The sequence below is a fragment of the Hippoglossus stenolepis genome, chromosome 17 (assembly GCF_022539355.2).
Source record: "Hippoglossus stenolepis isolate QCI-W04-F060 chromosome 17, HSTE1.2, whole genome shotgun sequence".
NCBI lineage: Eukaryota > Metazoa > Chordata > Actinopteri > Pleuronectiformes > Pleuronectidae > Hippoglossus > Hippoglossus stenolepis.
In genome coordinates, this window is record NC_061499.1 from 6,542,709 (window position 1) to 6,569,558 (window position 26,850).

At 44.5% G+C, this 26,850-nt stretch overlaps 1 protein-coding gene across 3 annotated transcripts in view; it reads right to left on the reverse strand.

Moving 5' to 3' along the window:
- rbms3 (RNA binding motif, single stranded interacting protein) overlaps window positions 1-26,850 on the reverse strand; it is a 260,118-nt gene that overhangs the window by 157,357 nt on the left and 75,911 nt on the right. The window lies entirely within an intron of this gene.

Below are 26,850 nucleotides of genomic sequence, written 5' to 3' on the forward strand. Positions count from 1 at the left end.
AGTGGGAGGGCAGAGATGCTCGGGTGCAGACGGAGCAAGGGAAGGACAGAGGACGACAGAGATAGTGGAAAGAGAGAGGAAGAAAAAAAAAAAAACCTTGATGTCCAACTTAAACCCAAACTGGCAACCACCACCTCGGAATTGATCGACTGTCACACTGTGGCTCCACAGATAATCATACTGGTTACAGATTGATCGGCGGGTCCCAGTTCTGAGCTGGGCGAGCGAAATTGTGGTCTAATTATTTCATCTATACGATTTGTGAACGAAGTGGAAAATTACCATCAACTTTCCAGAGCATAAACTTCAGATTATTTACCATCTCTGACCAACAGTCAAAAAGTAACTAAAAACTGTTATTTACAATGGAATAGTACAGAATGAAAGAGGCAAATCTTCAAATCTGGGATGGATGAATGGATGGATGGACGATAGCACGATGGCTAAATGGCCAGACAGAGGGACAGATGGATGTATAGACAGACGGATGGCTGGAAAGCCCGAAGGATGGATGGATGGATGAATGGATGGATGGATAGACTGAAAGAGAGATAGATAGAACACGTCACAATAAATGTGTGTTCTTTCGTTTCACTGAGCCTCGTCACTGTATTTTAATGCATTTCCAGCCTTTTGAACATTACGCCGTATGGACACGCCTCCATCCACAGACCTCTGGACACAGTTTCACTATGAACCTCGATCTGTGCGTAAAACATCACCAGATATCAGAGCGAGAGAGCAGCCGCCACAGCGAGCGCACTCTGAAGGCCCCCCCCCCTCACTCTCTGTCTCTAATTGGGCACATTCTTCAGGAGTCAGTTATGTTTTTCACAGGAAGTGAACGCACAAACAGACGGCCGTGTGAAAGGGGAGTAGAGCGCAGGGGTTAGCTCTTTTTCAGCGATACCTGTCTCTCACCGAGACAAATGTCTTCCCATCCAGTCACGCACACGGGGCTGGCATCGCGCCCTGAAATGTTCTCACACGCTTCAGCAAGAGAAGATCCAGAAACACAGAGACTGAATAACACAGAACACAACTGTGAGGCTCGTTCCCTTTTCCCCTCCACTTCTACTATAAGATTAACCATATCCTCACTGGCCTTTCTTCGACAGCCCGGGAAGACTGACTCGTTCGACTCACTGCTTCTTCTTAACGACTGACGAGATAACTGACCGTCTGACCAGTTGATGAGAGTTATTGCTGAGGTGTGGAGAATGCCAGAGGGAGAAGAGGAGAGAGCTAGAGAGACAGGGGACAGATTGATAGAGAGGAAGCTTGAGCTGTCCCAGGACGCCATTTGTTACACCACTGTGCAGACAAACAAATTTATGTCTCCTCTTGCCAGAAGGTCATCTGTGCTCAAATTCATAAATAAGGCTGTAATTGGTGCAGAAGCAGCGCATAGGCTCAAAGGTCCAGAGCAGCCGAGTCACATGAGTTACAGCCTGACGCTGACCTCAGTGTGCATGTTTGACTATGTGCCCACAGCCTGATGTTAAAGGGGACTACATACTGTTTGTGTAACCGAGCAATGTGAACATTACTCGTGCTAACAGTGGATTCACTTTACACGCTAAAGAATTCTGTCATTTTTCAGTCTTCAGATTCAAAACGACATGTTTGTATAACAGCAACAGGCTGCAAGGGAGGGAAGGTCTTTTATTTTAATAAAGTATTTAATAACTGTTATATTATAAAGAACAATATCATCACTGGCTGTGTCTCACAAAAACAAATAGTTTTCAAAGAGATACTGGCAGCTGCAAGCGACAAGATTAAAATGTTCTATTCTTACACTTTTATATCAAAGTATCACGCTTCAACCCAACCAAACAGGTAATGTTAAAAAAAACAAAATGGACAATGACACTTTTTTCTTCTTCCTGTCCCACTGCAGCCCTGTTGCTAGGTGACAGCCAAAAGGGGGCGGGACAAACTTGAGATGGAAATACATGAAATCAAAGAAATCCCACGAAGGCTGCCTCCTTCAGGGGGATGTGTGAACCCCTGAATTGGGACACGGCTAATAACAATCAGGTCGATATGAGGACAATATTCATATGTTTTAATATTTTCATTTAAATCTAATAAAGCCCATGTTTAATTTTTGTATATGTCTATTTGTAATCTGTGGATTTTTACTTATACGATTTGATTTAAACGTGTGAGTTTTTGTCTCAGGTGATTGATACGTGACGTTTTCTTGGTTGGTTTATTATTAAGCTGGTTTTGTTTCATTTTGTGAAAATCATGGCTATTAAGGTCGATGAAATTCTAATATATCTGTAAAAACAAACAGCGTTAACAGAATTCAATCTATTTATTCACATTATTTAATTTCCATGATTTATGCAGGTGCATTGGGCAACATTTATTTTGATGTTTTCTGTATTATCGTCTCTATTCCACACTTTAATGTGTGAACATATATTAATGTCTTCTATCCGGGTGGGGGAAATTCAGTCCTGTGCGATTTGGCCTTTAAATATGTGCTGCACACAGGGAAAGTACACACAGGTGGATTAACCAACACAAACAGAACAGAAACAAACAGATAAACTAAAGCAAACTGGCACAGGCACACAAAATGTAGAGGCGTCATACCCACTGATAGCATAAATAAATGTAACCACACAAAGAGAATGAGATAATATTCACATCAAATGCAGATAGTACAGAAATATGCACAGGAGAGAACACACATCCTTCTCCCTCTGAATATTCAGTTTCTTTCACATGCAAAGTAGTTGCACGGGGTCCGGAATGTCACTTTTGGCCCCAGAGGAATTAACTCACTGAAGCGTCACTGACAATTGCCAGACTAAATACTGGCACTAAACACCAGCCGCTGTTGTGGCAGGCAGGCTTGAGACAGCCATAACAAATCAGCCCGGGGAACGGAGGAACGGTTCGGGTTGTGGTGCTTTATAGGGTTATTTTATTACGTACATCTGAAAAACATATCCAGGGATTTTGCACAGGGATCCTAACCAAGCAAGACTGCGCGCCGTCTTTATCCGAGCCAGAGAAATCAGGTGCACAAGCAGTAGCGGGGGGGGGAGGTGCTGATGCTGATGTTTAAGCACTCGATAATGTACTGAACAGACTTGTATTACAGAATAATTCAGTGTCGATTTAGCTCATATTCTTACTGGTTATCGCTTATACGTTCTGACTGCACAGACGCAAATTAATGTAAATGAGGCGCAAAGTAAATCAGGTAGCAAGTTCTTTGCCTTTATGACAACAAAAAAAACAAAAACATTATTGTGGGGAAACAAAATGGCCTTTAAATGGTACATTATCCATCCGTTCTGTAATCGCGAGGCGAGCTGTAAATGAGGTTTGGAGAAAAGGTCGTTCAGCAGCAGGCAATCAAACCAACAAGCATGTTTTCTTTTTCAAATGAGGGGTAAAAGAGCAAGATATTACAATTATCTTCAGCGTGTTCCAAAACAAATACTGCATCCTAATATTTGCTGTTACATCTGGAAACACAATCTAGGTGCAGTGTTAGATTACAGGACATGGAATAATCCATTTTAATGGCTGTTTTCAACCCCAATAAAGTCGGGCCAACATTTTCTTTTTGCGAGTTAAGACGTTAAGTTCCAGTAAAGAAAGCAACAACACCAGAGATATGCAGGGTTTGTCATACTTGGTTCTACAGCTGTACTATTGGACGGGATAAGTTAATAAGCAGGTAAAGATATTCATATACCAGGACTGTGCATTTTAAACATAGACTGTATTTAAACATGAACGGCTCCCCAAAAGTGAAGCCAAAGTGTTTTGATCGCCACCTTGTGGTTGGCTGCTGTGTAAGTTATAAATCCTGCCTCTACCATGTTAGTGGATAGGACCAAATAGTACATAACTACATCGAGCCACTACAAGTTGTAGATAATGGATCAAACAATCAAGACACTATGTTAAACACACATTAAAGATACATGGAACTTATAGGATATGGAAATCCTCATCATTGTTTAGATTATTTACTTGTCACATCACGTCTTGTGCACACGATATATCTCAAGAACAACGAGAGGCAATGTTTTGAAATTTGGTAAAAATGTTCAGTGGGACTCAAGGATGAACTGGTTAGATTTGAACATCTCAGGAAGACCTTGAGGAAATGGTTTCATATTTGGTACCAAGGCTCACTTGGAAGCAAAGATAAACCGATTAGATTTCACTAGTTAAAGGTCACAGTGACGTATTTAGCTTGAAACTACCTTGGTTTTTGTTTTCTTTGATGCTAGACAGTATGAAACACCAACCTTTTATACACGTCCTTCAGAGACCTCAACCTCGGATTGGACACACATTCAAAAATATGTTCAGTCACTTTGTTGTGGATAAAATCTAATTTGGCTCATTTCTTCTGCAAGTTTATTATTTCAGTAACTGAAATGACTTGAAGCGCCCAGACTTAAACATTAAATCACAGTGTAAAACACTCACATCCGAGGGATCAGAGATTCCTCACAGCTTATTGTACAACCTTACATTGAACCGCTTTCCCTGCTGAACCACTGTGGAACCATCTCCCTCCTCTGTTTCTCTCTAACCCTCCATAACCGAATCCATCCCCTGTTGGTCCTCCATCCACCCTCTCCTTACCTTCCCAATCCCTCCAGTCGCCTCTCATCTGTCTTTAAATCCATCCCAATCCTCATCTGGCTGCTCGTCCTCCATTTCTCCTTCTAGCACCCCCCTCCCCTCCCCTCTCTCTTCCCCGTGTCTCTCCCCCTTCCTCCTCCTCGTCAAACAGCCATTGGGGAGTTTTTACATAGTGTTGAGCAGAGTTTAGTAGGCCAAAGACGACGGCGCGCCAGATTCTGTACAGTGTGTTAAGCAGCCATCCCCCTTGAAGGAATATCAGCATTACTCAACACAAAAATCCCTGTTTCCGTCTGCCTCCTCGGGCCTAAGCTCCCATACTGCAAAGCTGCTGTCACTGGCAGACGGCTGTGGAGAGGATTGCTTTACTCGGGGTCAATGTAGAAACAACTCTGCATCTCCTGCCTCCGAATATGCACCTGAATATGTCAAACTAAGAGGGATGAGTTGGGGGAAAAAAATGAGTTTTCACATCAAAGAGGAAGCTCCAACCTACATCTACCCTTATTTGTTTGGTTCCCCTTGTCCGTCAGTCTATTTTAGTTTGTACTTTCAAAGAAGGTGCTTTTAGTGCTTCTGCTGGTTTGGCACGATGGCCTGAGCGCTGAGTTAGGGACTCGTCAGACTCGCTCCTCTGAGTGATTTGAAGGAGGGAGACTCGGCCTCTTCTGGGCAGAGCATCCCTGGCTGTCAATCCCCTGACTTACTGGAAACCAAAAGGGGGGAATGAACTGTGCTTCCCAGCTCTCACACGCAGGGTTCAATCAGTGCGGGTGTGGAGCTTGATCCAAAAGTGAAACAATTGTGTGATAAATAAAGTGAGCACTGTCCAGGCCGCCAGCTCGAGCGAGAGACGTGAGAAATAAGGAGGGAGGAGGAGGAGGAGAGAGAGAAGAAGAAGAAGAGAGGTAACAGTGGGAGAAAGATATATAGGGGATGCAGACGTGTGCCAAAAGAGAAGAGGTGCAGTGTTGGAGTTGTCCGGACCTTGGTAGTGTGATTTATTCATGAGATAAGTCACCATGGCTGTGGAACAGGTGAGTGTAATGGTGTAATGTTTCCCTCTTGCCTGACTGCCTGCCTCAGTGACTCTGGCCTGCTGGGCTCTTGTCGGGCTGCCGGAGGAGTTTAATGCATGCAACACTTGGGCACGGTGCGGGATCACAGCCAGTTTAGATAAACACAGGCCATCTGGGTTCAAGCAGGTTAGAACAAACTCGACAGTGATACCATCGGGTTCGTCGGTATCTTCAAAGGTAGCTGAAGTCATTCATTTTGTTTTTCCTTTTCCACTTCATGGGAGGTTGACGAGAAGAAAGTCAAGGTCTACAATCTATTGATGTGCTTTTTCAGTCTGGTTTCAATGGGCATGAACGGGTAAAGAATGAGTCTCTCTTGTGATTTCCACGCCTTCACTATCTACTCACAAAGCTTTTCAGGAGGCTAATTTAACATCGACTGTACATTTCAGGAAAAGTTGTGCAATTTTCTGTTTCAAAATGCTTTGATGAGTCAAACAGGACGCTAATGGTTCCTCCCACTGATAATTGCTCAAGCGCTTTTTTATTAGGAAGTACGAGCAGCATAGTTGTTTTTCTGCTTTTGGATTTTTTATTTCCTTCCTCTTCATGATGTCACCCTCGAGTCTGATGCTCAAACTTTTTCAACGGATTTAAAAACAGTGACTGGTCCGTAGAGCCTTTTAGCTGGAGGCATTACCATGAAAATTGGTGGAAGGACATTATTGATCATGTAAAAACCAATACAATTTTTGTGTGCGGATACAGGATTTTTTTCCCATGTCCTGGAAACATTTTCTCAGATGATAATTCATGGACTAGGGATGTTTAGGGGACAGATCCACATAAAAATCTGGACATGGTGAATTTAAAGGTGGTTTCATAAGGGCACTGTTGGGCCTTAGCAGAGGTTTGTCCTCTCCTGAGTGACATTCTAGTTTCAAATGCAAATCTCGCCTGATGAAAATGATCCCACATGTGTTTTATTCACTAGCAAAAGACTCCTCTCCTTCAGAGCAAAATACAATGAGCTTCTACATTCTTGTTCCAGCCTCACATTATATTTTCAAAAGCCAGGGCAAATTGTGAGGAGACATCAAAGATGAAAATCAGCGGTGGTCTGGCCTATTGTGCTCGCTAAAAGCTTTCTAAACTATTTATTTACCCTCCATTGGAGACTTTTCACGAGATGATAGCAGCGCACTGTTATTGTTGTGGTGTGTGGCCCTCCATTCTCTGGCTGAATGTGGCTCCGAGAGAACGGCGCTCGCTCAATTGTACCGTCACACAGATTACCACATGAACAGGAAACTCCTTGGCTCGGTCGTCTGCCAGCAGCGGACCACCTCTTAAATACCAAGACAGGAGAGTCATTGTGGGGGCTGAATATGAAGGGCTCTGGCCGCAGCCATGGATGGACCATTACCATCACAATGAGCCTCACGCTGGGTTTTTAAAATTAATTTTCGGAGGCCTACCACACACAGACGGCTGTCCCCAAGCCAGGGCGGCATTCCTTCAGTTTATGGTTGAGAAAGACAAAAGTGCCGGAGACGCATAATTAATTCGATGCGGGCTGATAATAAACACTACGACGATCCCATCAGATCAGATCCTCGTCCGACGGCTCATCGATCTATTAATCTGTGCGAGTCTCCAAAGTGGAACTATAGTAAACTGTTGAGGGTTGACGCAATTAAAGTAAACACTAAGAAAAGCAGGTCAAGCGACAGACGGTCAATAGACATGTTTGATGTTTAGTTTGTGGTGAAGGTTACAGCTGGACGGCAGGTGGAGAGCAGCGAGAACAGATAATGAGGCTGAGTCACAGTTTAGACGAGTAAACAACTCACGTCAGACGAAGGAGGAAACGGTGCAGATCGGGAATGGGCGGCTTCAGGTCGAGTCTCGCCCACCAGCTCTGTTCAACTATTGTAAAAACGCAACATTTATCTATTATAGACTTATTTTTGACTCCTGATTGTGGTTCGTAAAAGAGATAAAGAGCTGATAAAAACTTTGAGAGTCTGAATCTGTAGACTTCAGCACAAGGAGCCTATTTTTACTTCCCTCAACTAATTTTAGACGATGGATTTAGCCAAAACTTTGATAACTGACAAACAGCTTTACTCGCTGGCAGACGACGCCGTCTTATTTAACTTTCTGTCCTTTTGGGAAACTGCAGTCAGTTTAATATCTTTGAGATCCCATAGGACCAGGCTGTCTGCGTCCTGCTGCATTACATCCTCATCTCTTACAGGACAAACATGCCGGCTTTCCTTATAAGGGAGTACATTTTTCTTCTTCTGTCAATTTCTACTGTTAAAGTAAAATAAATAGATATACATCTTTTCTTCATTTTCATCTAGGAAAATAAATGTTTTTTTTTCCTTATTCATGTTATTTAATCATTTATATAACCTAGACTTGTTTTGAGTTGATACAAAAATATCGTCAATGTGATGCTGAATAATTAACGCGGTAAATCTGTTGTTTATTCGTGAGCTGTCGTATTGTTGTCCTGCTGCCACAGCAGAGTCCAAACAAGCATCTTACACGCACGCAGCTTGTTGCATATTTGCTCCGACTGTGGAAATTGCTGGTTTCTCAAAACCCAGAGGGTGGAATAAAACGTTGGAGGGGGGGAAAAAGGAGAAGAGACGAGAAACCGAAGACAGTAAAGGACATCATCTCTGTGCCATATCTGTATTCAAGCTTGAGCTCAGAATTAGAAGTCATTGAATATGAGTTTGTTGTTGTTGGTTTCCAGACAGGGAGGTGCACTGATAAACGAGCAAAGCGCCGCTCTCGTACGAGCAAACTATTTCGGCCCACTGGTTTTTTTCCGGAAACAAGGGAGCGACAGAGTAGAAAACACTGGATCTAATGTCAGCTAAAGGGCACTTAGGCTATTCCGGTGACAAACGCCACCATGGCTAATGTATATTACCGAGCGGAGATTGAACCGGCCATTTCTGCGTACGAGCAAGCAGGCGAGCAGGCAGTCAGGATCTCTATTTAAAGACATCTGAGGGAGCAGCGTTCGCTCCTCGCCTCGTTCCCCGCAGCAAAACAATAAATAACTAAATCACAACACACTTAAAAGCCCCGTTGTGCCACAATATCCACATATATCCTTCTCTCCACAGTCCCACTCCTTTCTTAACTGCTCTAAATTATTTCAATTCTGCAAGAGAGAGAGAGAAATAAAAAATCATTCACATAAAACAATCAGTCTTGGTCTCGCTGCTTTTTCTCTGCAACAGACGTATTTGACAATCCGGCGACATTAAACAGCCCACTGGTGAAAAGAGAGAGCGCGGAGAAGAAGAAAAAAATAATAACAAAAGGATGCATCCAATTATTCACGCACAATGATCGCTGTGTTATCCGGTGAGGCAGGGGCTGCCGCACAAAGCAGATCCCCTTCGCCGTCTAATACATCTTCAGCACTGACAATCGCCAGGAGTCACATTTGATGGGCACCTAATTTCGCAGCACTGCTGTCACTCCTCACGAGTTATGGCCCATTGGCACCATCTCAAAGTCTTACAGTATTTATGATGAGGTGATGGTCCTGGGGACATTAACTCGTGCCCCCAACACCACACACACACACACACACACACACACACACACACACACACACACACACACACACACACACACACACACACACACACACACACACACACACACACACACACACACACACACACACACACACACACACACACACACACACACGTGTATATCGTTTAAGGCGAAGACCTACTATATAGACATGAGCTCAAGGTTCATAGCACCTCATTGCCTTAGCTACTACCAGGCAATAAATTCTACAGCAGGAATGAATTGGTTGACCTTGAGGGTAGCCAGTGTTGCAAGTTGTAATCTAATACCGTGCATTATCCTGTCTGTCTTTCTTTCACCTTTTTTTTTGGGCCTCACAAATGCATGTTTATAAAATAAAAAATCACCCACTGCATTTATCCAATTTGTAGATTGCAAATAATTAAAATCACCTTCAAAACACGGGCAGGCTTAATACTCTCAGAACCGTATATTTCTCTCTCTCTCTCTCTCTCTCTCTCTCTCTCTCTCTCTCTCTCTCTCTCTCTCTCTCTCTCTCTCTCTCTCTCTCTCTCTCTCTCTGAGAAAGAATTGACTTGCCTCTCTTTGGTTTCAAGTTAAAAGGCCCCTCCTGAAATCCAAGAAGCACCTTGGAGCACAGAGGCTTCGCGTGCGAGAGCAAACAGTACGAGGCGCTGGAACCAGGCTGCCTTCTACATGCTTTGAGAGTGCGGCGGCATATATTCACCCTTCAAAACCACCGCCGGCTCCCATTCCTGCTCCTTACCAGAGCAGGAGTGTCACTGGGCCCCCGAGGTAAGAAGGGACACCTTGAGAGTGTGTGTGTGTGTGCGCGTCGATGATGATGCTGCCACTGCATAATGCAATGACGTCTGTTCGGCAGTCAGAAATCACTGCCTGCGGGCTTTAGAGAATATGTTTTGCACTGTATTTATTATGCAAATGTGTTATACATTTATTTATTGGTGCAACATGGAGTTTGCATCAGATGCTTCATAAAAGAGAAAATGAGTAACAGGTGTCCTTGTCCTTGACCAGTTCCTGCACCGAGGTAACTATTCTTTAAAAAATATTTGGTTGCACTGGGAGTTCTGGTTGATGATATTGAGTTTAAAGCACTTATGAATCAATGTGATGAAGAGTTGTAATGTTTTAGGCAATTAATTTGATGGAATTAAATCTATTATATTCAACCAACTACTCAACTGAAGGGCTCATGAATAACAAAATAAAATCACAGACTAACAGACACACATACACATCTTAACTTTTATGTCACTTCTGTCTGCTCTCTACACCTCCTTGTTTTTTGCTAATTAAAGCAATTACCCCTTAACCACCCCCGTTTCTACTCGTTTCTCTTTTTTTTTTTACCATTTATTTTGAATCCTCAAGCCATCACAGAACAAGCATCTACTCTCAGTGGAAATATACTGAAGACGCTCAGCAGGTCGCTGATGTCTGATTGTAATCTCCGACGCTCTCTGCCCCAAGATCCAAACTAGATTTCCACACTGAATTTCATTGTGCTTGGTCTAAAATATCCTGAATGCATCTGATTTTAACTTATCTGTCAAACACTTCCAACTTCCAATCATTCAAAAAGTTACTTCAATGCTAAATCTGTTCAATTCATCTCTGCTTACAACCTTTCTATTTTTCTCATGAACAAAACATCTCTTCACGAGCCCCTCTGTTCTTTTGGATGTCTTTTTATTCATCCTAACAATTCTGCCGAGTTTTTCTGAAGAGCTTCAGGTTGAATTTGCTTTAAAAAGCTCACGTTAAATGAATGTCCAGCATCAAGCAGAGCAAGCCATGGTCTCCTAGTGCTGGAGCAGCATGCAACACGGGCTTGTTTTTCATCTATGGAGACAGCAGTGACAACGTGCTGTAGATTTTGATCATTTGTTTGTTTAACCTTCTTGTCAATTATGTCAACTGGAGCATTTGGTGTTACCTTCTCTCATAAAATCTACTTGTGTGTCTACACACTCTATTAGCCTTTCCCACACGATAATACATTACAGAGTTTAATCACCCAAACAACATGTTTTGTTTAGTTAAAATCTGACAGTCGCCTAATTGGTTGTAAAATTATTCCAGCAGGAGAAACACTAGAGAGTCTTTTATTGCACTCTCCTGTATTTATGTGAATTGTTGGGCCGATTGCAATTAGTGTCACTTATTTGTATTTATGTAAGTTGAGCCTGCGAACGCAGCTTATAACCAAATCAGATAGACTCTGTGTGAACGTGTGTGTAAGCAAGAGTATAATAAGGATTATTATTATTTATGAATGTGTGTACTGATACTGATAGCCACGATTATGTTGGTCACTATAGTTCTAATATAACATTTCGTACTGTTTCCTCTCCACTGAGGCTCAAGTAAAGAGGTGTTGCCGGGAAACAGCTGAAAAGTGGGAGACAGGAAGTATAAACGACAGTGAGAAAGACAAAAGGAAGGCGGAGAGCAAAAGAGAAAGACCTTCGACTGATGCTTTCCACCTTGAAAGTCTGCTGACGATCCACTCTCGAGCAGTTTCGGGAGTTTGCCGCCCTCCGTCCCTCCTTGGCTTTCGCTTTTATCGAATTACAGGGGGCGATCTGAAACGGCACTCAGGCATCTCAGCGTGAGACGGGGTAGCTGGTGCGTTCCAGACAATTACCACCGAAGGGGACGTAGCGAGAAAAGGCCCCAAACGGAGAGGAAACAAACAGGTGTGGAGAAGTGCTTCCTTTGGATGACTCATTAAACAACTGGGCTATCGTGTCCTGTGTGATTTCAGCTTTAATGCTTTAACAATGTCACTTGTCTGTAGCCATCGATTTCTTCCTCCCCGGCTTGTAATTGGAAGAAGAATAATCGTGATCCTAAACCGCAAGATGAGGGTCGAAAATATTAAGATGATAAAATCAACCCTCTTCAAAAGGTGCTAAATCTAAAATGGTAATTTCAATATAATGAGGTCTTATTGATTTAATTGTAATTCAGCGATTCAGAGTAGCACATTTTCCTATTGATTAACGAAAGGCTTTATGTTGTGACTAAACAAATGAGCCTCTGCTGCTACTGAGCCCAAAAAACCCTCCTAACCTGGGTCATCACGGGTGAAAACAAACCAGGCTTTATTAGAGGAATGATGGACACTCTGGAGGAGGCAGCTGGGGGGGGGGCAAAGTTATCAAACCAGACCGCTAAAACATGCATCATATCCCAGCGAGGAGATTGGATTCCAACTGCAGGTTCAGGGCAGCGCCACCGAGGTCACTCCACAATCTGCACGGGTCAGAGCCGAGGCAGCGCTACAAGCTGGTTTGACGTTCTCCATTAACTCAGCTGCTCTAAGTCGCAACACAAACCTGAGCCGCTAAACACAACGAGGGGAAAAAGACACAAAAGAGAAAATAAAAGGAGAAACGCACACAAACAGTCACACAGAAAATCTTGTTTGATAAATGGTGAGGGGAGAGAAAGACTACATTAGAATATAGGCAGAGTCTAGGATTTTTCTAGATCAGGGGCCATTAAGGGGCAGCAATTTACACAGAGCGGCCAATTACATGTCCAACATCAATTTACAATTCCTGATTGAGTAAGATGCACATTTAAGTCAGTCCTTGTTTCAATTAGCTCTGTAGCTTTGAGCAAAGCCACAAACCATTAAGTATATTTTATAAAATTGTTCCTTGTGTTCAAAAAAGCTTAGAAAATTTAAATTCTTAACAAATTGTCATATTTATTGCTAGTATTCCTAGTATTGTTTGTAAGTGACTAGTTTATTTAAAAAAAAAGACAACTGAAAGGACAGGGGTACTTCAGGGGCCAATCAGATTTCAGTTGGGACTAGTGCCCCCCCTGGGCCACCCCTGGATTCGCCCCTGACTATACGGTTGCACCAAAATCTTCAGACATCTGAAATACGGTTTGTAAAACACAAATTAACATCCTGAACACAGTGCGATTGAATGACTTTCAACAATGAAACCAAAGGTGTAGGACTGAATTTAAAATAATAAGCCCGACATATTTCAAGTTAGGATCACCTGCACTGCTGAAAGAGGCTCTTGGTGAAAGTGAATGTACTGTACGCACATGTACATGCGACGCGAGCTAACATCTGTTGTTTTCCCTCACATTCTGTGGTTGACCTTCATTTTTAGCCTGCTTTAAACATCTATATGTAGGCACCGGATCCGATGGTGAAAGCCTCCAGCGTTTCTGTTTGGAAACACGATCGCAGAGGAGCTTGTTAGCCACATGCTGTGCCCCGGCTAACGTACATACACAGAGCATATAGAGTCCGCTAGCCACCACAAGCCACAGCTTTATTTATAAAACTTCACCCCACCTCAAATGACTTGTGGAAGTGAGTTCCTGGAGGAAGGTTACTCGGGGTAGTTGAGACGCTCGAAACATTACGGCCCCCACAGAAATTTCATGCTTACAAGCAGGAAAATAAAGGCAGACATAAGCAAGCAGGTCTGGTATTGACTTGTTCCGCTTTGTGACTTGTGGGAAACAGAAAAAAAGTGAATGTTAAATACCGGTGGTTGTGTTAACGTTTCACTACACAGCTGCAATGTCATTAGAGGTGTTTTTTTCGTTTAGGTGTTAGAAAGACGGGCGAGTTCTCGCGTCAGTGCAGGTGTAGCTGTCTGTCGGTGCTTCATTTTACCACCAGAAGTGACAGGGGGAACGGTCACACTATAAAAACTACAATAAGCACTATAAAAAGTAATCTTGTGCAAATAACTGCACAACACGCATTTACCTTGGGCCCCAGAGCTACTCATTTTGCAGTATATCGCAAAAACATACGACCTGCACTTATTATACAATTACTCAAATTACATTTTATTCCTCTCTAAAACCCAAACACTCCATCTCCGCGATGGGACCGCACAGAAACAACATATTTGCGAGCGCTGCGATGTAGATTTGCGGCGGCTGCAACAAGGATCACCTCTGACGGAGTCATCATGGGGGCTGTCGATAAGCGCCAACAAAAACAACAAACCACGCCAGCGCAATTATGCGTGTCCATTTGAACATAATATGGGGAGAACATGAGATGCGTGAGAGCCGGGGGTGACTGTTGTGTCGTGTGGGGGTGGGAGGCTGGTGTGTGTTTGTGTGTGTGTGTGTGTGCGCGCTCCACAGAGGAATGCGTGCTAGTGTGTGTGTGTGTGTGCGTGTGTGTATTGGACTGATTGAATGCAGGTGTCCATGTTGCATGCTTGTGTGACAACAGAACAGGAGCCGGGATCTAAAGAACACATGTTTAGGGTCGTTTTGGGACCGGTGCTTTGACTTGACAGCATTGTTTGGGTTTGGGTGGGTATTTCAAAGAGCTGCTCGGGATAAAAGACAAGTCTCTGGGGCTTACAGTTGCAACACATTTTCCATTTTAAGATTACAATCGCTCATAGCCATCAACTTTGAGGGATTGCAGAGTGGATTGTTTTTCACACCAGACAACAGGCGAACTGCACCACAAACAATTTGCACCATTTCCAGACTCTCCAGTAAATCAGAACGCTGCGGTGAAGTTCAAAATAAGTTTTTATGTTCTTTCTTGATCGGCTTTGGACTTGTTAAACTTTCTTTTTAAAATAAGATTGAAATAAAACCTTCTCAAATATGTTTCTTTATAGAGACAAAGTGCTGCTGTAGAAAGAAAACTTCCCAAACGTTTTATTCACCAGAGGAACGGGTGCTGAGATCTGACGACATTGGAAAATTCCTACGTGGAAGTCGGACGTGGCAAGAAACACAAGCTGCCAGATGATGAGATTAAGTGTATCTGAAAAAACCTTATTTAAAAGGTGAAGAAGATGTCAAAATATCGATAATAATAAGTTTGGCTGATCTCAAGGTTTCTTTGAAATTTGTCTGGATGTTTCCATGATCCCACATCTCGACCACGAAGACGGACGACAGGACGGCGTGCCTCCTCCATGTTAGCAGATGGGACACGGACCAAACAAAAAAGTCAAAATACACATGAAAAGATGGTTTCTGTCATTTTCAGTAATTCTTCTCACATTGATAATTGGTCATTTGGGTTTTTTATTAACTGTTTGATGCTACAAAAACAGGGAGAAACATTGGATTGACAGCTGAGACTGACTGATGAATGGTCGAGCACTTTGATCACTTCTTCTGACTCGGGCTCTAAATGACATCATTGCAGCAAATGTTAGTATCGGAGATATTTTTGCTTCATTTCAGGACAGTCAGAGGAAGTGGAGACACGTCGTCCGTCTTTATAAACAGCCTATGATCTCAACATCAACTCGGTGAGTGCAGCTACTGAGGAGAATGATGCCGAAACTGAGCTGTGGCATTACGCCATGAGTTGTAATAGAGCAGGTTGTTCTTTCAGTGTCTGCACGGTCATTTAGAAAAGCTTTATTATCGTAAAGGGCTCATAAAAAGGCATCCTGCAGTTCCTGGGATGCACGAGTCCCGCAGTTGCTTGCTCAGTGATACGAGGTTTTAATCTGGCCGTATAGTGGAGGGAGGGAGGCTGGCAGGCAGGGCCAGTCAGTCAGGGTGACCTCATGTGTTTGGCACAGGGGAAGCCGATCAGGTTTCCCTCTGTGCAGATTCCAGCTTGCTCACTCCACACCAGCCCCCAGGACCCAGCCCCCTGAGGCATGTGTGTATGTGTGTGTTTGAGTGCTGAAGTAGATAATTGCATGTCTCTGTGTGTGTGTGTGTGTGTGTGTGTGTGTGTGTGTGTGTGTGTGTGTGTGTGTGTGTGTGTGAATGCGATAGAGAGGTAGAGATAAATTATAAGAGATAAATTATTCAGATCAGCTATGGTTGAGAGGGAGGGAGATTGAGAGGCTGCAGGAGGGGAAGCTATGTGTCATTCCCCTCCAGTGAACTCGGTGAACTCCAAAGGGCTCCCACCCTTCCTCACATACAACCCCCCGCCACCGCCACTACCCCTGCCTCCTTCCTCAACGATAAACGTCCTGCTCTCCTTCCTCTCAGGCTCTTATGCATGCACATGATAATGTGGGTCAGAGAGTGTGAGGTTCAAAATGTGTGTGAACTTTCTCTCACATGCTAGAAGTTTCAAGTCGTATGAATATGGAAGGAAGCACAAACACTTACTCACTAAATGATGAAATCTAGTAGCAAAAATAGTAAAGATAATAAAATGATAAAACATCCTTTGCAACACAAAAAGTTAAAATATTAGGTTAACAAAATATAATTAAAGTCCATTATTGACATCGGTTATAGTAGTTTGTACAATTATTTATTAGCATGAAAAGATATGGAAAATGTCTTAAAAGTGCTTTGGATATTATGATTTAATAACAGCTACTAGAAAACGCCTTCTGCTAATGAAGACAGTGTGCTTTGTCAAACGTAATATTTTAAGGCTAAAATCCAAAGGACTGTTTAACATGGACCCCAGGAAGAATAGCTGCACTGGATCCAAAGACAAGAAGTCGTCTCACGCCCTCTTTTCTATTAGAAATACAAACAGAGAAGAGATAGATCATTTCATAAGGGATGAGGAAACTAAACAAATCATGGTATTTCCCCAACTTGGAATTGAATCCACAGCAGCAGCCTATTGGAAGCCCACCTCACACAAGAGTTTTGGTGGTTACCCTATTGTAACCAAGTCTGACCTGCTGTGAAACAACGGGCTGGGTAAGCACACTATTGGCAACTATCGCTATGGTAACAATACAGCACACGCTGCCAGCAATCCTCTTAATAAAGCCTCAACAGGCTCAGAGGCTTCCCATTTCGCAAATCACTGTGGCAACTGCCATGCAGTCCCACCAGCAGAGAGCCGTACTACGCCAAACGCACACAAGCACACACAGGGGTTAAACAGATGCGACGTGCTAGTTAATGCTGCCACACATCAGCCGTGAGAGCCGAGCGTCCTCTAAAACCATTGAGTGGGGAACGATGGAGCTCCGCTTGGCTGTTCGACCGCTATCTACAACTAAAAACGATCAGCAGAGCATCCCGGGCTCTACGGGAAGTCTACATAACTGGGGCACAGAATTCCTAAACATTTCTGAGAGCGCGTGAGTGTCAACAGTTGTCTGAACGATTACATCGGGGTCTGTGGCGGGGAACGTTGTCTCGCTATTTCCAGAGTGTTTATCCAACGTTCGCAGGCAGGGTAATGTCAGCTTAGTGATTAATTGCAGGCCCAAAGTGCTGAGGACACAGAATCTGCTCTGAATGGCGCCGACTGCAGCTCCTACAAGGGTTTATTGCTTTATCGGCTGAATCCTAATGTGACCCTTTCTCTCCTCACTCTGATGGTTCCAGTGGTACCGGAGCATCCGAAAACACTGGGCTACGCAGTGCTGCAGTTAATTGTCCGACACAGTTTAAGTTTTCACTTTTGAGGTACGTTTTTACAGCACATCCCATCGATATACTGACAACATAAGGATTTTGGAAATGATTCAAGCTCAGCATGTCTTCACGGGGCTCGAGACAGATCTCTATGGGTTGGCATAAAGTTCCCTATACAGCATGATTCCCACCAATATGTTGGATGAAGCCTAACATATGTCGGTTACACAAGCGTGCAGCTGTTGTTTTTGGGGGCTAGAAATAAATAATGGATACAAGTCTTCCACAGGGTGCTCAAGACAGCTAATGAGAGAGAGAGAGAGCAGACAGGGAATTAGTAACTAACTGTTTTTCAAAGCCACCTTTTTTTTTTTCTCCAACATTTTCATTAAGAGCCCAAGGACAAAAAAATACCGGAAGATGAAAACATCAGCATTCATCAACTATAAAAGTGCTCAAATGCTAACATTTGCATTTATTCAAAACGTGTACCTGTAATGTTTTGCATAAAGGCACAAAGTAAGATTTGTCGTACTTGAATGCGTTTCCTCTGCCACACACACACACACACTTGCTGTCCTGCTGCTTCTCGCTGGAATGTGGGGGACCTTAATAATTTAGGGGGGAAAGGGGAGAGAGCCTCACAGTGGACTGAACAGGTAGGAACTCTTGTTCTGCATCAAACCCTCCAATGGGTTTGTCATTTTCAGGCATTCATCTGCACAAACTGAATACTTGCCCTCTCCGTGCGCGCACTGGGGATGACTGTGAGGCAACATGATTAACTATTGAAAAGGGAAAGAACCGGCATCTTGTGTGGAGACCACATATCATAATGACACTTTTTAATTCTGTTGCCAACGGCTGTTTATGTGCTACTAATTACTGGTGAAGAATAATAATCTCTCCTCCAATTGGACTCCATCACGCCGAGGGCTTTTCTGCGCTCCTCTCTTTTCCATTCATCCTGGTTTGTGACTCCACGGGCTTGGCTCGCTCTCTGCATCAGTGTCCTTGCCGTCTAATTGATGCCGCCTACCTGTCCCGCTCAGTGTTTTTCCATACACTGACTAATGCACACACGTCGGTGCCTCATAAGCGGCCGGAGCGGTGCAAGGCGCTGCCAAAGAAACCATTCAGGCAAAATCTAAGAGGGTGGCTTGAGTCATTTAACTCAAATAAAGCTGGGAGAAAGGCCTGTTTGCTCTTGGTAATCCCCCACTTGCTCGACAAGGCTTCACAAGGTTCATCTGCTGTGCTAAATTGGTGCACGTATCCTTATTTGTATAGGAGCTCATTGTGGCTGGGTAAGAGGGGGAATCTGACAGGACTGGCAGCTATTCAAGCGCTCATGCCTATTTGCTTATCCTCATTCATGGCAGAATTGGCTTTTTACTGAGCCATTTTTCAGGCTATGCGTGACACACTATTTTCATTGAGCCTGCCACTACTAATGCAACTGTGTAGACTCAATGTTGCAGGCAGCAGTATATGTTTTTAGAAGAGGGGCGACTGGGGCCTCCCACAGTAATCACAGTGGTAAGGTTACACTACCATTTGCATGTCTGTGGCCGCTGTCTCCTCCGGTTTCCACGTCTGAGTATCTAGGTGAAGACACTAGGTCATTGGTTTGTGCAGCCACAATGGAAATGAAATGCAAATTCCTGAAGATGAGATGTACACGGCAAAGGATTTTCTATGTCAGACTACTTAGTTAAATGAACAACCATTGTGAAAAAAGGATCTTTCCAGCTTTTCTCTTTTTCTCTACGCAGGTGATTTTTCCAAGTCTCTTATTCTGAACTCGATTCCTTGGTCAGACTTTTTAACTGTATCATTTACAGGACTATGAGAAAACAGCTTCATGGAAAACATAGTATCGCCTACACAGTTGATTATGAATTGTCAGTGTGCCAGACATGTCTGGTTATGGGGCAGAGCACAGACTTGGACTATGCACCAATAATAAGCTGAAACCAGAGGACAGAGACAATACTGTCTGTGCAGCTTCCCTTTCCGAGGGCCCTCATGGGAAAATTGTCTTTACTGCACCTCACACGTGCAAAGGGCTTCACTTGGTTAACATATTCAAATAGCAACACTATTCATGATGATAAAGAGACATTTAGGGTCTGATTAGGCACGGATATATAAAGCAGGCTTTGGTCTCCCTCGGTTGCCCTCAGTCGGGAAGGTGAAAAGGCGATTCTGCTGCAGTAGGAGCCATGCGGGGATCCTCTGGTGTGCTGCTCCTCAAAGTGTACGCAGCAGCCACTCGTTAAAAATGCAGGAGCAATTACCTTGGCTGAGCCTGAGTCAGTGAACGCGAGTCAAGCTGCCATCTCCCCCACCTCCTCCTGCCTGCCTCCACTGCTGCTGTTGCTACACCAGCAACCTGAGCATTCCTCACATGGACTGGCATGCCAGAGGTAGGGCAGCAGACACCGGCAGCTTCAGTTACACGGGAAAAACAAAAGCCCTTCTCTGCCTCGCCGCCTGCCTGCCTGCCTGCCTGTCTGTCTCCCACAAGATGCAGTTACTCCCCCTCTCCCTCCGCACCTCACCACCACGTGACCTGCAGCCTAACATCCTTCTGACTTGGCCTATTTAACTTTCAAAACTATATCAATTGTTTGCATAAGTCAAGTAATGTTTGCCCTGTGCCGAGCGGTTTTATTCTCAGGCATAAAATATTGAACCGAGTGGTGAAAGGAATCAGCCTCATTCAGACGTATTATTCAGTATCTATTCAGCAGCAACAGAAGTTTCAACAAAGTTTGTAATCCGTTTATCTCTTTTTCAACAAAGCTGATAATCCCCGACTAAACATATTCACTCACACGTATCCCTCACAGTTGGAAAACACTACCTATAGTGTTGCCAAATAGATGTTAGGTAAAGTTTACATATGGACTTAACAATGATGTGTTTTCTAATAGTCTCCATGCTCACAGAACTAAAAGGAAAAGGTGATGTGCTGCATGTCCCGTCAGCCACTTGTGGCGTCCAGCACAGATGGCGGGAAACCACGGCCAGCAGACAGCAGGGTCTCCCGGAAATTGAGAAAGAAGAGCGCATGAGCAATGGAGGAAGGGAACGAGGAATAACAAAGAGGGATAACATGAAAGGGGATTTTTCAAATGAAGAGAGGTTTGGCAAAAGGGTCGAGAATTGATCTCAGAAATAGTGACATAAACAGTGGAAGATGAAAAGGGGCCAAATTCCCGAGACTGTAACCCACCATCCTCAGAGGGAAATAGGAGAGTGAAAATGCCACGACACAAGAGACCCGAGAGTGAAACAGCGGGTCAGAGCCGACAGCTCCGGGTAGGGACTGATGTTACAGAGAGAATCGCAAGTAAAAACAAGAAAGAGGGAGAAAAGCAGGTGTATTTGTAGAGTCCTGCCGCGTTGGTGGATTTTTGAAGAGCACATCATGAGTCTCTTTTCATCTGCCTCGCTCCGTCTCGCTTTATGTTGTCTCCACATTCCTATTTCTCTCACTTCAAAAAATCGAGAAAGCATAGAAATAAAATGGGTTTCATTCCAGTTCCTCAAAAGGAAAAAGCACTAAACCCTGGGACAAATAATTCTAATACACATTCTACAAAAAGAGATACTAACCCACCTCCCGGGGTTCAGAGTTAACTTCCAGGATTTATTTGAGACATGCACGATCACAGGAAGGGTTTTCAGGTGTCTCTCTCTTCACAGCAGTACGTTCGGAAGCTGGTGGGGATTCAGCTTTTCCAGTCGAAGGAAACTCGCCCCGCTCCCTCCACCACCAACCTCCCCATATGCCCCATTTCCCCGCACAGGTAGGAGCTCCTGGCTCCCGCAGCAGCACCGGCTTGGTCTTGGTGTCGCCTGTTATCTCCAGATGGTCGGGGGGGGGAGGAGAGTTCGGAGACGAGAGTCCCTGGGGCAAGAACTCCACCGCCGAGCACATCATTTTATATTTTTTGGGCATTTATCTCAGATGCTGTTTTTCACAGCGACCTCCAGAGAGTGAGCAGGTACTTTGTTCAGTGTCTCGCTCAAGGACACTTAAACAATATGACACGAGCCTGTTGTGGAGAAGCTGCATGTGACCTGGTTTTCAGACCTTCACTCTAAGCACTTGACCAATTACCAAGAAAAATGTCTCGCACATATATCGTAATATTTAAGCGGCTGTAGCTCAGGGGGTGGAGAGGGTCATGCACTAACCGGAAGGTCGGTGGTTCGATCCCAAGCTCCTCCAGCTTTCAGTTTGGAAAATCCTTGGGCAAGATCCTGAACCCCAAATTGCTGCTGACGGCTTTGCTGGCAATACATATGAATGGTGTCATAGAAAACATACTGCTGTATAAATATTCGTAATTTCATAACGTGCAAATGCATTGATAGACTTATCTTGCTCGTAAACAATTTTGTGCAATATAAGCACACATGCATTGTCATGGCTAAAGACTAGGTTTCTCCTCCCATCTTGGCAAATACAGTTTGCTGAAAAAAGAAACTGCTACTGTTCATCAACCCCCTTCTCACATATCTCCTCTGGCCTTCTATCAAAATGGATGTCGAGCGAGCAGCCCCGCAAAGCGGCCGTAATGAGATGTGGACGGCAGCATGCGGAGGGCCAGGTCTTAGCACTCTGCTCTTGTGGTGTATGAGAGGCTGTGGTAAACAGTAATGCACATGCAACCTTAAAGCATGGGTGCGCGGATAGGGGTGGGCTGCCAGTTGATAGATGAGAAGGGTTAAGAGTACCCCCTACTGCAGTGTGTGTCAGCGTGCGCTCGCAGCGAGTGCATGTTTGTGCGTGCACGCACAGTCTGAGGCAAATAAATGGAGCCGTCTGCGCCCCCCCCTGACTGACAGTTCCACATTAAGGGATTGTACGGCTGCATAAAGCCATAGGCGAAGGCAGGTAAAAAAAAAACAAGACCTATTAGTTGATTAACGATGAAAAAGCTGCCCGGCCACACGAGGATTGGCAAAACATGAAGAAAGAGCAAAAAGCAAGATGGAGCTCTCGCTAACAAGTCTGTCAATTTGATCTGGCAAAGAGGGGGTGATGGGTTGAGATTTACAGCAGAGCGGGGACAGTATTTTGTTGTGGGCAGTCAGTCGTGAAGCACGTATCAAGAATTACAAGAGGGGAAATGAGTTATGCTGCCCCTGTCTTAGTGCTAATGAGAGCATGTCGTCCCAGACTCAAACCGGGACCGGGCTTTGGTAAATGTAATAGAAGACGTGTATTTTTTTTTTTCCAGACCTAAAAGCCCTTGATAAACTCTTCAAAGCAGTTCCACATCAGCGGAGACAGAGGGGGACTAAGCTGCTAGCTGAGTTTTACGCAACTGATAACTGATATAATGAAAGACTTTGCAAACGGCTCCTTTTGCTCTGCCTTTGATTTCGCCTGCCCTCCGTGTCTATGTATATCTGTCTCTCCCTTGTTGTCTCCATTTCTCCTTCTCCTCTATCGAAGCATTAAAGGAGGATTTAGATGGCTCTGTTGTTATTTCTGTAACACAATGGACCAGCCCTGCGTAATGTAACCAAACCCTTTTCCTTGCTTTTAACTGGCCCCTCCCTGCCTACAACATCCATCCCTCTGCTCTCCGACCTTTCCTCCGCTCTCACACGCAGAGATACGCCCCGTTCCCTCCATCCCTCCCTCCATTTATTAAGAATTAGACAGGGTATAAATGGGGCCTATGGCCGGGGCAGATACAGGCACAGATCCTCTCAAAGGGCTCTATTGACTGGTGTTTATTTAAGGCCGGGGACATTAGCCGCTGCTAAATCTAACTCAGCCTGCTCCTCTGCAGCTTCTTGGGTTCTGTATGTTCGAATGGCGACTGTCCGTACCCAGATGACAACGCAAGTGCTCCTCCATATACATTAGTGAATCCTTCTTGTGTGTGTATGCTTGTGTGTGTGTGTGTGTGTGTGTGTGAGAGATTGCTGACATTAGGCATGTAATGACCCTGCCTATCGACGGTGCAGCAGCACAAGGGTAAAAGCGGCGTCCGCTACCTTCTAGTCCAGCAACGCTGAAGTCAACTATCACAACAGTAATTTGAGACTTCCTTTAGAGAGTTGTGTATGCAATAATGAAATGGAGAAGTGGAAATGCCTGTCATTGGGAGAAAATTAGATACAACGCACTCACTAACAGGCACTTAGTACGAACATTCAGTTGGAATTCATATTCCTTTCTGAACACTATCATAAAATAACAATAATTGATCCGTGCGCAGTAATCGTCCTCATGGGTGAAGGGAGGGGCCGGGCTGGGGCCGGAGTCGGGCGTTTTACTGTAATTTTCTCATTTATGATGCACATCTATTACCTGCCGTTAAAGTTGAATGCACGGCAAGCTGTGAACATCAAACCAACATGGAGCGACGCGTACAGAGCAAAGGCTGAATTTCAGCGATAGAGTCTGTGGACTGATCAGCTGGGGCCTGGACAGAAATAGGGTCTTTAAAGGATCCTCTCATCAAAGCAGAATCCTGCCTGCCAGCCCCGACCCCCCCAGCCATAAGCTCAAATAAGACACACACACACACACGAACACACACACACAAATCCTCTTTCAGCAATCAATAATTCAGCTAAAGAGAAGCACATGCTACGCCCCAGTGCATTAATCAATAGGAAGCCAAATGTTATTGTTTTATCTCATTCTCTGACTTTCACATTGTAATCTGGGCTGACGAGCACACGCCGGACAGCATCAGAGAACTCCATTAATTTGGAATATAACACACACACACACACACGCGCTCATGCAGGAGGGGGTAAGAGGGAACCCAAAGTCAGAAGGCGCCTCCAATTATTCTGCCAGGGCATTGTGAAAATGTTTAGCCCCTTTCTTTACAATAAAGTCCTCAGTTATAACCAGGCACAGATGCTCTATAAATTTCCTATGCATAGAATCTCAAATATGTGTCATAAAATGGAGGCGAGAGAAGGAGAATGGCAATACTTTGGTATGAGTTACTCCCCCTCCCTATCCCTACAAGATATTTACGCCCCCCCACCACCACCACCACCACCACCATCCGCCCACATCTCTGGGGAGAATGAGGCGATACCTTGAGAATGCAGCGATGAAGATGAACAAAAATACCTGTGATTTGAGACTGATGGCTAAATCTGAGCTGGGGAATGTGTGCAAAAAGGGGGGGCGGGCGTGTGTGTGTGTGTGTGTGTGTGTGTGTGTGTGTGTGTGTGTGTGTGTGTGTGTGTGTGTGTGTGTGCACATAAAATCAAAGTGACTGCCATGTGATTTTGTCGACTGTGAAGTGAACCTGCCAGCCAAGGCCCCTCTCCCCTCGCTGTAATCGAGCCATCAATGATCATTAATGAGAGTGTGAGATAGCCTCTCCACAGCTCTCTCGGCCACATCGCCCAACACTCTGGCCTCTCTCCACGCCTCCCCTTTCCCCCACTGACCCCGTCTCCGGCTCCATCATATCAACCCACAAGGCCACAGGCGATGCTAACTAACCATGAAAATGAATATGAATGCTGGCTGCTGATTTATAAACGGAAATGCGCGCCGCTCTCTCTCCCCCCCCCCGTGCCCCCACCGCCGCTCTCGTTTGCATGACACAGGACCCTAGCAGCTCGCTCAAGGATGCGTCAATCGCTGACTGTGGCAAGATCGGATCTGCGCTGACCTTGGGAGTGAACTGCAGCATCGGCGAAGGAGGCAGGGGCCCCTGTTGCTACAGAGCAGGGAGGCCGAAAGCAAGACGGAGGGTGGAAAAGGGGGGGGGAGTGGAAGGGAGGGAGGAAGGGGAATGGAGGGGCATACCCTGATTGAGAGGGCCCCAAGATGAGTAACTCTGCGATATGAGAAGGGGGAGGGAGAGAGAGGGGGGGGATGATGGAAGGAGTGGAGGAGGGGGAGGGAAGCCATATGGCAGCAGCACAAATGTATTAAACTATAAATCAGGGGGAGCTTGTGGACTGCCAGGTGGGGCTGCAGGAAGGTCTTCCCTGCTGGAGTCGCAGAGGTTCAAAATACAGCTCCGCATGGAGGAGTATCGATACATCAATGGTTCTATTCATAGATTATTTATTGAACTTTTCCCCTCCTCGTAAATTCCTCATTCCATGTTTGAACTTTTATAACTTGCTATCGAGTACTGTTTGCTAAGCTGCCAATACAACAAGCTGAGTTTGTAAACCAATGCTTTTTTTTCTCGATACCTTTCGCATGGGAAGATATGTTTGTTTTTTCCTCCATGATTCTGAGTTAAACAAGACATTTCCTGATTAAATATAAAGTAAAGTTTGAAATGTTTCCTAATCATGATCAGGGGTTACAGAAATAATTAAAAAAGCAACATTTTTGCATTGAACAAAAGGACAGAAATAGAAAATTTAGATAAAAGATGATTTGCAATATGTGTAAAGTTAAGTTTAGACTATTATAAGTACTAATATCATACTGAGAGGTATTTAAGTGGCTGGTTGGGACTTGACTATTATATACTGCCATATATATATATATATATATATAGGCTCGTTCAGCCTTTGCCGTATATCACCCCATCACAGTGATGGGCAGAAATGAGTGTTTCACATGTGGTAGAAAAAAAACAGAGTAATCCACCAAAAGGCTTCCCTGTTAATCCCTTGATGATGTCTGGGTAAAGTGCCCAGCCAGTGTCCTGGCAGCCACCCGGGCCCAGGCCTGAGCCTCCATCCCACAAGCACTGAAGCATAGAACAGCTCGAGCAAACACAGGCAGCGTTCCTCATGCCCGCTCTGCATCTGTCAGACACACACTGACATCACAACAGAGAAGGAAGACTTCATACCCCCGTTGTCTCCTCTTTGTAAAACATAACAATATGACATTTGTGCCTTTTGGTGAATTATCAACTTCATAAATTAATGTTTTATTTGCCTCCTCAGAAAAGTGGCACTCGAGCGTTGAAACACTGGCCTACATTCAGCCTGCAAATACTTCACGAGTAAATTAAATCTCGGCCCTAATTCTGTCATTGTTTTTATTGTATGACTGCGCACACAGAGCTGCCTGTCAGGTTATTTTTACAAAAGCCTCCAACATCCGCAAAAACATGTTTATTGACATATGAAACTACACGCCACCGCAGTGTGTAACATCAGGAGCTTATGAGTTTACAGGTGAAGGATGGATTGGACGTTACTGGACAGCTCCCAGTAACGGTCCAGTGGGTTGGACCAACAGTGGTCCAATGCCTCCAGCCTTGATCCCTGA